This window comes from Numida meleagris, chromosome 2 (assembly GCF_002078875.1).
Source record: "Numida meleagris isolate 19003 breed g44 Domestic line chromosome 2, NumMel1.0, whole genome shotgun sequence".
NCBI lineage: Eukaryota > Metazoa > Chordata > Aves > Galliformes > Numididae > Numida > Numida meleagris.
The window spans coordinates 73,360,633-73,373,134 of NC_034410.1; the positions used below are offsets into that span (position 1 = coordinate 73,360,633).

The 12,502-nt window shown below is 40.0% G+C and overlaps 1 long non-coding RNA gene across 1 annotated transcript in view; it reads right to left on the minus strand.

Moving 5' to 3' along the window:
- Nucleotides 1-12,502, minus strand: part of LOC110393881 — a 57,635-nt gene that overhangs the window by 4,799 nt on the left and 40,334 nt on the right. Inside the window, exon 3 of the long non-coding RNA XR_002435243.1 lies at nucleotides 461-681. This is a non-coding gene — a long non-coding RNA (uncharacterized LOC110393881). The remainder of the gene's footprint in view (nucleotides 1-460; nucleotides 682-12,502) is intronic.

Genomic DNA, 12,502 nt, shown 5'->3' on the forward strand with positions numbered 1-12,502 from the left:
GTGCTGTGCTAAATCTCATAGTATCTGCTTTTTTGTTAGCTGAATGATTCGTTTAATCACTGCAGCTAAATTTTCTTTCAAGACATCCTTCTCTGACATTGCTCCAAGATAAAACGTGTCATAAAGGCTGACACATACTCTAGCAAATCTCTCAAAAATTATTCGAACATCAGCTGCCCAGAACTTCTCAAGTACTGAAAACGCAGTCAACAGTTCCTCCACATGTGCCTATGGCAATTCACTCCTTTCTTCCCTTCTCCTATGAGCAATACTACCTATTGCCAGATATATTACCCAAACATTTCTCAGTGATCCATATATTTACTAGAGATATATTGCAACTTGTTCAGAACAGTGACTAGAACATGAACATAAGAGTTCATTCTATCACCTTCCCCATGAAACAAGGATATTCCTTTACAAGGAACCCAATACTGAGAACATTTACACACCTGTTTACCTTTTCATAGTGTAAGTCATCTCATTGACTTGTCTAGTGTTCACATGTATCAAATCAAACACATGTTTAAAATCTTACAAGTTCAGGGTTTAAAGACAAGTTCAGGCAGACTCAGAATTCCATGACCTCCAGCTGTAGTGGGGGTAGCAGAACAAATAGGAGTTGATTCCTCAGCTGTCCCAATTCTTAATTCAGTGTCATAAAACATGCATGTCTGTAAGCTATAAATCAAAGCCAGAAGAAGAAAATTGTGAGAATTCAGCTATCTTCATTGGATACAATATTTAAGCTTACCATAGGAGTTACTTTCCTCAGAAAAAATACTTCATGAAACAATCATTTCTATATTTTTATATACATATGAATATATATGTAAAACATAAGTTGCAGTGGCTATCTCCAGAAGGGTAAGACATGAACAATTGACTGAAAATAATTTTAAAATGTCTCTAAAGATATTCCTAAGCTTTTAAGAAATTCCTATTTCCCCGTGTCATTTCAAAATCATTGTAAATCTTTTTCACTTAGGTTATTTTAATTCTAAACACTGGTAACATCCTTGCCATTGTGAAAATTCAGCACCTCAAGGGAAAAATATTGTTTGGATCTTTTTACTTGAATCTTTCGTTGTTATTATTTTATTTTTTTTTTTGCTACACACACACACTATGCTGTTTGGCAGGCAGTATATTTGTGTATGACAACATACATAAACACTCACTTAACTGACAAATAAATCCAGCATTCTACACTGAAATATCATGATAAACAATACTGCCATTTCAGAGCTATTTACGCAGCTATGACCCAAATTGCAGAAGAAACTGATTCAGTAGAAGATGCATTATTACCACAGTTCAGAGAGACCGAGTCCACAGAAAAAAAAAAACAGAAAATAGAACGGAGTAAGAAAACAAATAGGGATTTGTAAGTGATGGCTAGCAGAATGAGAAGAGCACAAACCAAGTTCTCCAGCTGAATTTATGGCATTAATAGCTCCTTGCAACACAGTTGTCTTTGTGTCCACTTCTGGGGACCCCAGTGGAATAATAGACACATTTTACCGTTCTGCTTACTAGGTATTTGTATGTGTTGGATATCAAATAAGAAATAAATGCAGAAGTTCTTTAAAAGGTTGGTGCAAAAGGGAAAACTAATTAGGAAGAGATCTAAAACATTCAGCTTTCTCCAGCCTATTTTTGCAGAACTCTCCATAATTAAAATGAAAAGAACAAGAGCTTCAAATTCTTTGATGGGAATTCCTTATCTATCAGGGCTTGGGTCTGAGATTAGACAAATCTCTGGGCCAGATGCCCAGCTGCTACAAATCCATGGAATTACCCTGATTTAAACCAGCTGATGAGATGGCCAACTCTTTTGAATGCACAGCCGAATTCCTTTAATGCAGAGCACTTTTTTCTCCTTTATTCACCCCTCCCTTTTTTCTTTTTCAGGAAACCTTTTGGGAAAAACAAGCTATGTATAAATATTAGGGTGAAATATGATTTATAAGCTCAAAGTACTGTTGTAACATAACCCCACTTCAACCAGATGCAAAATCTCAACTCTGCTGTGCAGTTCATAAGTTTATGTTCAGGTTAACGGTGTTAGGTTTCTCTCATATATGGAGATATTTATGTTTCCACTGATCAGAGACCGAAAATATTATTTGGTCATCTAGCCCTGTCAGTCCAAATTATTTCTTTTGTACATTTTCCACTTCTCTACCAGTCTCTCTCTCAACATCTGAAGTAACAGAGTTCTATAACTTCGCAATTTGTATCTCTTGCTTTAAAGTCCCACCTCAGTTCTGTGGATGGCATGTTATGTTTATACTTAAATCATCAGGATGGCTTTAGAAGTTCATTTTGAAGCTGAAGCTTGACACTAGCTAAGAAATTACAGTGGAGCAATCAAAGTGAACCTACTAAGCCATTCCATCCTAGTTAAAGTGGTAGCCCTTGTACTGTTAAATCTATTCATTCTGAATGTCTGCCAAGATACTAAAGAAGAAAAAGGGATTGCCCCAGGCTGGCATTTCCTGTCTGGAAGTATACGGACAGATAACAGAAACCAATACGTAATCAAAAGCTTTATGTTTAGACTAAAGGTCAAACAAAAAAAAAAATCAAAAAGAAAAGACAGAAGAGCTACCTTGCTTCAAGTGTAAAACTGAATTAGGATTTTCCAGTGAGAAGATAGTAAATGCCACAAAGATGAGGGCAGCGGTACTAGTTACAAAGTCTGTATAATGATATTATACAGTTCTGCTGTCAAAAAAAAAATGTGTCAGGAAGTGGTTTTCCAGTTAAAGAAGGAACTGCTAAGGAACAAGCCACGTGTATGAAAAATGCTTAGTCACTCCTCAGGATCAAAAGGATTCAACACATCTGAGGATCAACAACTGATACCACAGCACGACATGGAGACAGGTTCCACATCTGGAAAGTGTGGTTCATGGAATATATGTACACTACAGGACATGGGAAGTCTGCAAGCTCTAGATCTGTGTGCTTCCCGACTTCACACCATCAAAAGAGCCAAGCTGCCTCTCTTCCTTGCCGGAACATAGTCCTGCCAGTTGGGCTGAAAGAACAGTCTGTGAATTTTCTCAACATTCCCAACCTATGTTGGGCCACAGGGTGCAGAAAAGAGTGCCCAAATATTGAAAGCAGCCACAGAACTCAGTTCTCTTTTTGAAAAACTTGCCAATGCAACATTTCAGAGCTATTTTAAGGTTCTCATTTTCTTAAAACAGCTTATCTTAAGAACTGAAACTGACGGCAGTAATTTTATGGCAACTGAAAGGGAAACTTAAACTTTCCCCACATGCACAATCATGAAGAGAAATACCACCCTTAGAGCACACTGAGGTAAAGCTTCGTGGTTTATTGGAAGCAATAGCAGCTGAGCTTCAGATCAGCCATGCAGTTCCACAGAGTTAGAGTTTCCAGGGGACTATCCCTTACTAGAACTTTTTGTACATAACACTGTACAACTGATAAACTAAAAACCAGATACTCAGAAACATGTTCATAAATATGTATCTCTTAGAGACACAGATGAAGTACTGCCAAGGGCAGAATTATTTAATGACCCACCTGGAACACAGACAAGTCTAACAATTACAGTGAAGAAGATGCTAAATAGACATTAATCACAGAATCATTTGAGTTGGAAGAGACCCTTAAAGGTCACCTAATCCAACTTTCCTGCAATGAACAGGGACACCCACAGTTAGACCAGAAAAAAAAGAGATTTTACATCATCTGCAGAATGATTTAAGTTATATCACTGAACATGAGAAGACTCAAACACTGAGTAAAATGGTTATGGATATTTTTAGTTAGAGCTCACTGTGAGGATGTGTTCAGTCCAATAATTTCTCCTAACAGGATCTGCAGGTAACAAACTGAAACAGAAGCATTCACTGAGCTCTCATGAGGCCAACATCAGCATTTAGTGCATTGCAGCCAATTGACCTGATCAACAAGCAGCACAGCACCACTGTTTGTAAGACAGAGGATTAAAGATATTTTGAAAATTTCCAACTCCACATTCAAACAGAGAAAAAGACAGCAAGGACAAAGAGTATGTGAATTTGTACTACTATATTAAAAAAGCCTCATTCTTTTTCTAATCCTTTGCTTGTCTGTAGAACTATAAAATTTCTATCATGGAGTTAATTTTTTCCTCTTGTTTTTGCCTTTTTTATGTTCCTAGTGTTGGAAAGGAAAGGCAAATGCTGAGATTCTCATGAAATATCCAACTGTGACTTTACAGCACAGTTTTACAGACTAAAAGGATCAAATTAAGATCAGATGTGGAAAGCAGCAACTGCAGGGAAGTAACTGATGATGCAGCCTCCCACACCTGGTTTGAATTTTCTTGCACTCTGTTAATTCAGATACACTGCTGAAAGTGTAGCTCTTGAAAAAGACTAAAATTACCTAAAAGCAGAATTGTTTTTTTTTTTTAAACTTGGTGTTACTACAAAGCTAGCAGGAAGCAGGACCTGAGAAGGCAGACTAAAATCATTTTTGGACAAAAGCAGAGGGAGAGAGCTGAGCCATCATTAAATTGTGATTTAAAATAATTAACATATTGAAATTATGCATGTTATTGGTAGCATGTGCTTCAGTGCCACACTTAAACTCAATTTATGAGTGACCTCTTTTAGATACTACACAAGCAGAACTTCCAGAGGTGACTGGGCCTTAAGGTACATATATAAATTTAAAATTCCTTCTAAATTTCTTTACAAGGAAAACAAAACTAAAAAAAAGTCACGCTTTCATAATTTTGCAGTAGATCGTATGAATTTCTCAAATTGCATCTTATTAGACTTGCCTTTAATAGCAGCTTCCTGTAGTTGTGGTTTACATGCCAAGCTTCTTTACTGCTACAAAATAGTGCTCCTATGAAAGCAGTTTTAAACAAAGCTCAGTAAAAATCCTTAAAAGTGCTGATGAATTAGAATACCTGCTGATCAGCCAAAAACATGTTTATTTGTCATGTCATTATTGATCCTGACCTTCTACAGTTGAATTTAAGTCAGATATTTAGCTTGGAAGAAAATACTTTCCCTTGGACACTAGAACAGAACTGAGGTTGCATTTCTCCAGGATATAACTTTCAATGCTGAATTATAAGGTGACATGATACAGTGGCAGTTGCTTCAAATCAGCAAACAATAAACCCAATTCTATTATCTTTTCAACAAAACAAACTGCCCACTTGACAGCAGAGATCATTCTAGTATAAGTGCTTTGCGTGCTTTCATCTAGCTTCACAGTCATTAGCTTAAAAAGACAACCAGAATCACTGACATACTTATAGTTGGATATTACATTTGTATGAGCATTGCAAACCAGTTATGAAATTCACTAGACAAATTTATTTAGTTGGCAGAGTTGTCATTATTGTCTGCTGAGATCTGTACTGTGTATGAGAATTACTCTTTTTAAAGATTCATAATGCAAGCTTCAAAGTTATCATGGAGTCCAGTAAAAGACAAACACAGGTCAGGTTTAGAGAGGAGATAGGAAGTAACATATCATTCATTACTGGAAGCAGGTGTAGTATCTCCTGAAAGCTCTGGCTTCTTTTCCTGGACCCTAGGCATCAGCATGCTGATATGTCTAGTTCATAGTGATGAAAGCACTTCACCACAGTTCACCAACTTTCAGGCTGTTATGGAACCCTGCCAAAGTTTAGCACACAGTGACAGATTCAATCCATCTCAGAACTAACCTCATTTTAGCCTTATTGCTGTCTTCCCCCCTAGATTGATGAAATGAATAAGAGGAAGTCTTCTACAGACATGCAAACAGCAGAAGATATCATTTATCACCTCTATTGTTGATTTTTACACCCTATACTTCTGAGTGTAAAAGCTTTTCAACTGCACAGTACAACTCTTTTGAAAAACATTACTGCTAAAAGTTTCCACTATTCATCCAAATAGACAAAAATCTTTAAATTATACCTACATAACTATTTTCTCAACCTCTAAAGGAAAGGACAAGTTTCACAAATTTACCAGAGAAAGTCTGGGAGGGAAATACAACTTGAAACTCTTTCCTCACTCTGACCAAAATGTAACAAACTGCTGATGGGAATATTTCAGTTCATCAGTTACTCAAAATAACAGAACGTTTTCAAGACTGACATTCCTGCACAGCTCTGAGACATTTTAGGCAATAATTTTTCAATTAGGTACTTTCCACGGAGCTAACTGTGTGCTTCAGGTAGACCTACTACAAGCAACAGTATGAAAGGAGCAGGAGGCACGGAATGAAGTACATGTGAAGTAGGTGACTACAGACCCATCAGTAACAACAATCACACAAGGACATGGTAGGAAACTGAGAAAGCCAACTAGGTAGAAGAATACTGGTCTATGTGCAGATGCAAGGATGCTGAGCTTGTCAGGTGGTACAGCTTTTAGACTGAAGAGCCAGGATTTTGGAAGAGGCAACAATATTATATTTGTAATACCGTAACGTGATGGAAAACGCAGCAACAATAGAATCATAGAATTGCTCAGGTTGGAAAGGACCTTCAAGATCATCAAGTCCAACCACAACCTAACCATACTGCTCTAACAACCCACCACTAAATCATGTCCCCAAGCACCACATCCAAATGGTTTTTAAACACATTCAGGGAAGGTGACTCAACCACCTCCCTGGGGAGCCTGCTCCAGTGCTTAACAACCCTTTCTGTAAAGAAGTGTTTCCTGATATGCAAGCTAAACCTTCCCTGGCGCAATTTGAGGCCATTTCCCCTTGTCCTGTCACCTGTCACCAGTGAGAAGAGACCAGCCCCGCTCTCGCTGCAATCACCTTTCAGGTATTTGAAGAGAGCAATGACATCTCCCCTCAGTCTCCTCTTCCCCAGACTAAACAGCCCCAGTTCCCTTAGTCTCTCCTCGTAGGGCATATTCTCCAAGCCCTTCACAAGCCTTGTTGCCCTTCCTTCGACCTGCTCCAGCACCTCAACGTCCTTTCTGTGCTGAGGCGCCCCAAACTGAACACAGTACTCGAGGTGAGGCCTCACCAATGCCGAGTACAGGGGCAGGATGACTTCCCTAGTCCTGCTCACCACACCATTCCTGATACAAGCCAGGATGCCACTGGCCTTCTTGGCCACCTGGGCACACTGCTGGCTCATATTCAGCCAACTGTCCATCAGCACACCAAGGTCCCTTTCTGTTAGGCAGCTTTCCAGCCACTCCTCCCCAAGCCTCTAGGGTTGCCTGGGGTTGTTGTGACCAAAGTGCAGGACCCGACATTTGGCCCTGTTGAAACTCATATGGTTTGCCTTGGCCCATCGATGCAGTCTATCCAGGTCCCTCTGTAGTGCCTTTCTACCCTCCGGCAGATCAACGCTCCCTCCCAACTTGGTGTCGTCTGCAAAATTCCTGAGGGTGCACTCAATCCCCTCATCAAGATCATTGATAAAGATGCTGAATAGAAGAGGCCCCAGCACCAAGCCCTGGGGGACACCACTCGTGACTGGCCGCCAACTGGATTTAACTCCACTGACCACAAGTCTCTGGGCCCGGCCATCCAGCCAGTGTTTCACCCAGCAGAGCATATGCCCATCCAAACTGTGGGCAGCCAGTTCCTCCACAAGGATGCTGTGGGGGACAGTGTCAAAGGCCTTACTGAAGTCCAGGTAGACCACACTGACAGCCTTGCCTTCATCCACTAAGCAGGTCACCATGTCATAGAACGAAATCAGGTTTGTCAAACAGGATCTACCATTCATAAACCCATGCTGACTGGGCCTGATCCCCTGGTTGACCTTTAACTGATCCACAATGTATTCTGAGATTATCCATTCCACAACCTTCCCTTGACTGATATCTACCGCAGAAAGCATCAAGATGAAAAGCAGAGATCTCTTGATTGCCTGTTTGGCAAACAATCCAGTAAGCCTATCTTATAAAATTACGGATAAGTTGGAATATAAAGAGAAAGACAAACTCCACTGTCATCTATTAATATATTTTTGACCAGCGCTTAAACACTTTCATCATTAGTAGGTTTTATAAACCAATTACATCATTTGCAAGACTAGAATTACATGCTCAGGACGTTGAGTATTTACAATAATTTGTACAGTAGATTCTATTTTTAATTTCCCAGCCTAATTCATGACAGAGCTTGAGCCCGGGAAATACTGGGACACGTCCAAAAGGGTTTTTTTTGGTTCTTCCTGTCTGTTTTTTTTACCTTAAAATGTGAGTTGTGTGGAATTTGGTCAAAGCTATTCATTTTAGAACATTATATGTCTTGGAACTTTTGCCAGAACTGTATGCACCATGAACTAAAACATTATACGTTCTCTCCACTCTGAAGAGGGATAGATCTCTTAAAGTCAAGGTCTGTGGATTTATCTGTTACAAAGAGCTCTTTTGCTCTGCCAAAGCACAGCTCATAAAATATTTGTAGAGCCTTGCAGACAGGGACAGACATCAGGATATTCAGCCCAGCAGATATTTAAATGGACATGGTAGAAGGAGAAGGAGACCAAGACTGTCAACCACAGAAACTCAAAAACATCATAAGTCCAAAAAATAATAGAATCTGGTTTTGACTCCAGTGAGACTTAGGCCCTTAGCTAGAAGCTATGTATTCAAATATCTGTAAGGAAGTAGGCCTGAATAAACACTGAAAGAAAGAGGATGTGAGGCAGACCAGAATTAGAAGGGGTTTTCCCCAGAGGTAAGTTTCAAAAAATTTAGTATTATTACAAAACTGACATCAGACCAAGTTAAAAGTCCTTGAGACTTGCAAAAAAAGAAAAAGAAAAAAGAGAGGGGAGAGGGGAGAGGGGTTGAGGGGAGAGAAATGGTAGAATGGTAGGACCTGGATTTGCTATGAAGGACAAGTTCCCAGACAAAGTTCTAGGGAACTCATATAACTACTAATATTGTTCTCTCACCACCCTAGGTTTCAGGCAGAAAATCCACACCACAAAAGATCCTCTTCTGTGCCTCCAGCACAATTTCCTAATTTCCCTAAATATTCTGATTTGAAATAAGCCTTTGCAGCCTCAGGTTCACAGTCCCTTGTTCAGACCATCCGACTTACCCAGTATTTCTCCCAGAAGAGTGAGATTAAGACAGAAGGACTTATCCATTCAAAGGGAAATGTATATCTTTATATCTGTTTGTTTTTGTGTTTTTTTTTTTTCACTTTGTATCTGCTGGGAAAAATGCTGCATTGTTTTTTTTCCCTACACTTGCTGGGAGTGACCAGCTATTGCTACAATGAGACATGTACACAGTAGACAAATAGAGCTTTTGCCAGAGTCTCAGTCCCAGTGTCACACAGGCAGTCTTTGAGATATTTTTCATTTGCTTCATATGTAAGATACAGGACGGTTTTGCCCCACCAAAACCTTATTTACTGTTCTTATTAGAGTACATTTTACATTCACTTCAGGAAATGTGGATTGAGCGTGAGTTTTAGGAAGTTTGTAATTAAGGACTATTACGGATAATTTGGGGGTTTGTTTGTGTGAGTTTTACCCTTGCTGTTGTAATTTCAATTGAAATGTTGTGCTAAGTATTTCCTTTGGGCTTGGATTTTCTAGACTTTTTCTTCCTTTCTGCTTCCACAGGCTCTTTGCCTGATGGCATTCTGAAGACAAAGCACTCTAAAGGTTGTGATATGACTTAATTAACTATTTGTTTCAGGAGATAATAAAAGCACTGTTTTAGCTAGTCTTACATTGCAGATAAGTGGAGTGGAGGGTAAGATCATAGAATTAATCACAGAATGGTTTGGATTGGAAGGGACCTGAGAGGTCATCTAGTTCCTACTCCCCTGCTATAGGCAGGGACATCTCCCGCTAGACTAGGTTGCTCAAAGCCCCATCCAGCCTGGCCTTGAATGATTCCAGGGAGGGGACACTCACAACCTCAATGGGCAACCTGATCCAGAGTCTCACCACCCTCACAGTAAAGAATTTCTTCCAAATATCTAGTCTAAATCTATTCTCTTTCAGTTTATAGTCATTTTTTCTTGTCCTGTCACTACCTACCCTTATAAAAAGTCCCTCCCCAGCTTTCCTGTAGGCCCCCTTCAGGTACTAAAAGGTCACTATAAGGTCTCCTTGGAGCCTTCTCTTCTCCAGGCTGAAAAGCCCCAGCTCTCTCAGTCTGTCCCCATACGGGAGGTGCTTCAGCCCTCTGATCATCTTCATGGCCATCCTCTGAACCCTCTCCAACAACTTATGACATTCTTGTGTTGGAGGCACACAGTACTTCAGGTGAGGTCTCAAGAGAGCAGAGCAGAGGGGCAGAATCACCTCCCCCCACCTGCTGGTCTTGCTGATGGATACAGTTGGCCTCCTGGGCTGCAAGTGCACACTGCTGGCTCACACTGAATCTTTCATGAACTGACACTCCCAAATCCTTCTCCTCAGAGCTGCTCTCAAGCCATTCTCTGCCCAACCTGTATCTGTGCTTGAGATTGCCCAACCCAGATGTAAGACCTTGCACTTGGCCTTGTTGAACTTCATGAGTTTGGCATGGGCCCACCTCTCAAGCCTGTCCAGGTCCCTCTGGAAGACTGTCAATGGCTTTTTCAAACAGCCAGTTGCACTGGAATTTTATTCTTTTTTCAGCTTCATTTACAAATTTTCTAATAGTGCTCCCTCACACTGAACTAATCCTAGACAGTCCTTAAAGACTGTACTGACAGTATTAAAGACTATACAGGACAGGCAAGGACATATGTCTGATCTCATGGGTTCCTCTGAGCTTCTTTCTTTCATCTTCCATTTTTCAACTCTGCTTTGATTTATTTTATTTCCACTTAATTTTCTCTGCCCTCCACCTCCATCATCTGTCACACTGTTTCCAATATGCTGAATTCTCAAACATATGGAAACTTCACCTACCATGTAAGTTCTACATAATGCTTGCTTTCTCTTTCTATGGGATGATATCATCATATATCTCCAAGAAAGTGGAGAGATGGAAGCTACCCCATCTCCAAGAATGGATTATTTCTATTATCTCTGAGTCCACTTAGAAATTGATAATGCCAACAAGAACTAGATTAGGAATTCTTGAAAGTTACCTAATGTAAAATAGAATATGATTCATAAAAATCACGTGCAATTGACTACTTCCGGCAAAAGACTGTTTCTGCATATAGTAGGATAGTTTTTCTTCAAGACTTCATAGTCCATCACTGGCACCATGGTCAGGCTAGAGAGGAGAGAGGGGGAAACTAACCAGGTAGTTTGCAGATCAGAAAGATTCCTGGTGTGCTCAGCCAGCTGCATAGATGTTATGTGCATCTTGAGGTATGCCCAGTCTTTTGGGACACAGATCACTGCCAGAACAGCACCATCAGGAACACGTACATTACAAAGTTAACAATGGAGCCAGACAAAAACAGCACAGAGGGAACAGTGCTTAGTGACATAACCCATTTTCTTGAGCATCACTTAGAGCGTACCCACAGCTGCTAGCAGTGCTAATGGATGTGCTAGGCAGGAAGGAGAGGAAAAATCTTGAGGACACAGCAACACTGCACAGCTCTTCCAGTTAATGCAGGACTGTTTGCACTTCTGTTCTCAGTAATCTGAAGCAGAATGAAGACATGTTCCTAACATATTTTTACTCTTTTCTCTGACTTCAAGGAAGAGTTGTGGATGCTTCTGAGGGCAAAAAAAAAAAAAAAGTACTCAATCCCATTTTGAGACAGGAAGAGGTGAGTAATACAGAAACTATCTCTGAAAAAAACCAGAAGCATTTCTATGGAGTGGAGAAGAAAGGTTGGAATTGGCCTGAGGTAAGGACTGGATGACTGCTCAACTTAAATACCCACCAGCTTTCTGGCCAAGCATCCAAGACTCTCTAACCACTGGGCATCTAACCATGGACAACTATATCCATGTATGTGGTTCCAAACACAGCATAAACATAGAAGCTGCCATAGAAGGTCAGAGGGTAAACATAGTCCAGGGACTTGCCAGCAGTCAGATCCTTCAGAAGAAAGAGAAGGCATCCTACAAGTGTATGTGTAATATGATGATACACAAAAAAAAAAATAAAAAGAAAGAAAGAAAGAAAAAACAAAAAAAAAAAGAGAGTCTCATATCAGATATCTGCCTGCTATGCTGGGGACCTCCTAATCTTTGCTAGTTAGTTATGGACAGCCACAAGTATCAATATCCTTCCAAAAAGTTATCACCATAGATCTGGATATTCTACTCACATATTTGTGTATTAAATTTCTCTATATAACTCAAGATGAGGCACTACATTTATTATAGTTTTTCAGTGTGGTTCCCTAATTCTTTTGCACACACTGATGTTTGCTTGGACTTCAGTATCTTCTGTAAAATTAATATAACTCCTCCTCATCTTGTCCTCTGAGAAGCTATTAAAATAAAAATGTAAGATTCATTACTGGCTCTCATATTTTTGGCACTTGAGAGCAATAGTTCTACGATACTGGAGTGAGTCCAGAGGAGGGCCATGAAGATGATCAGAGGGCTGGAGCACTTCTC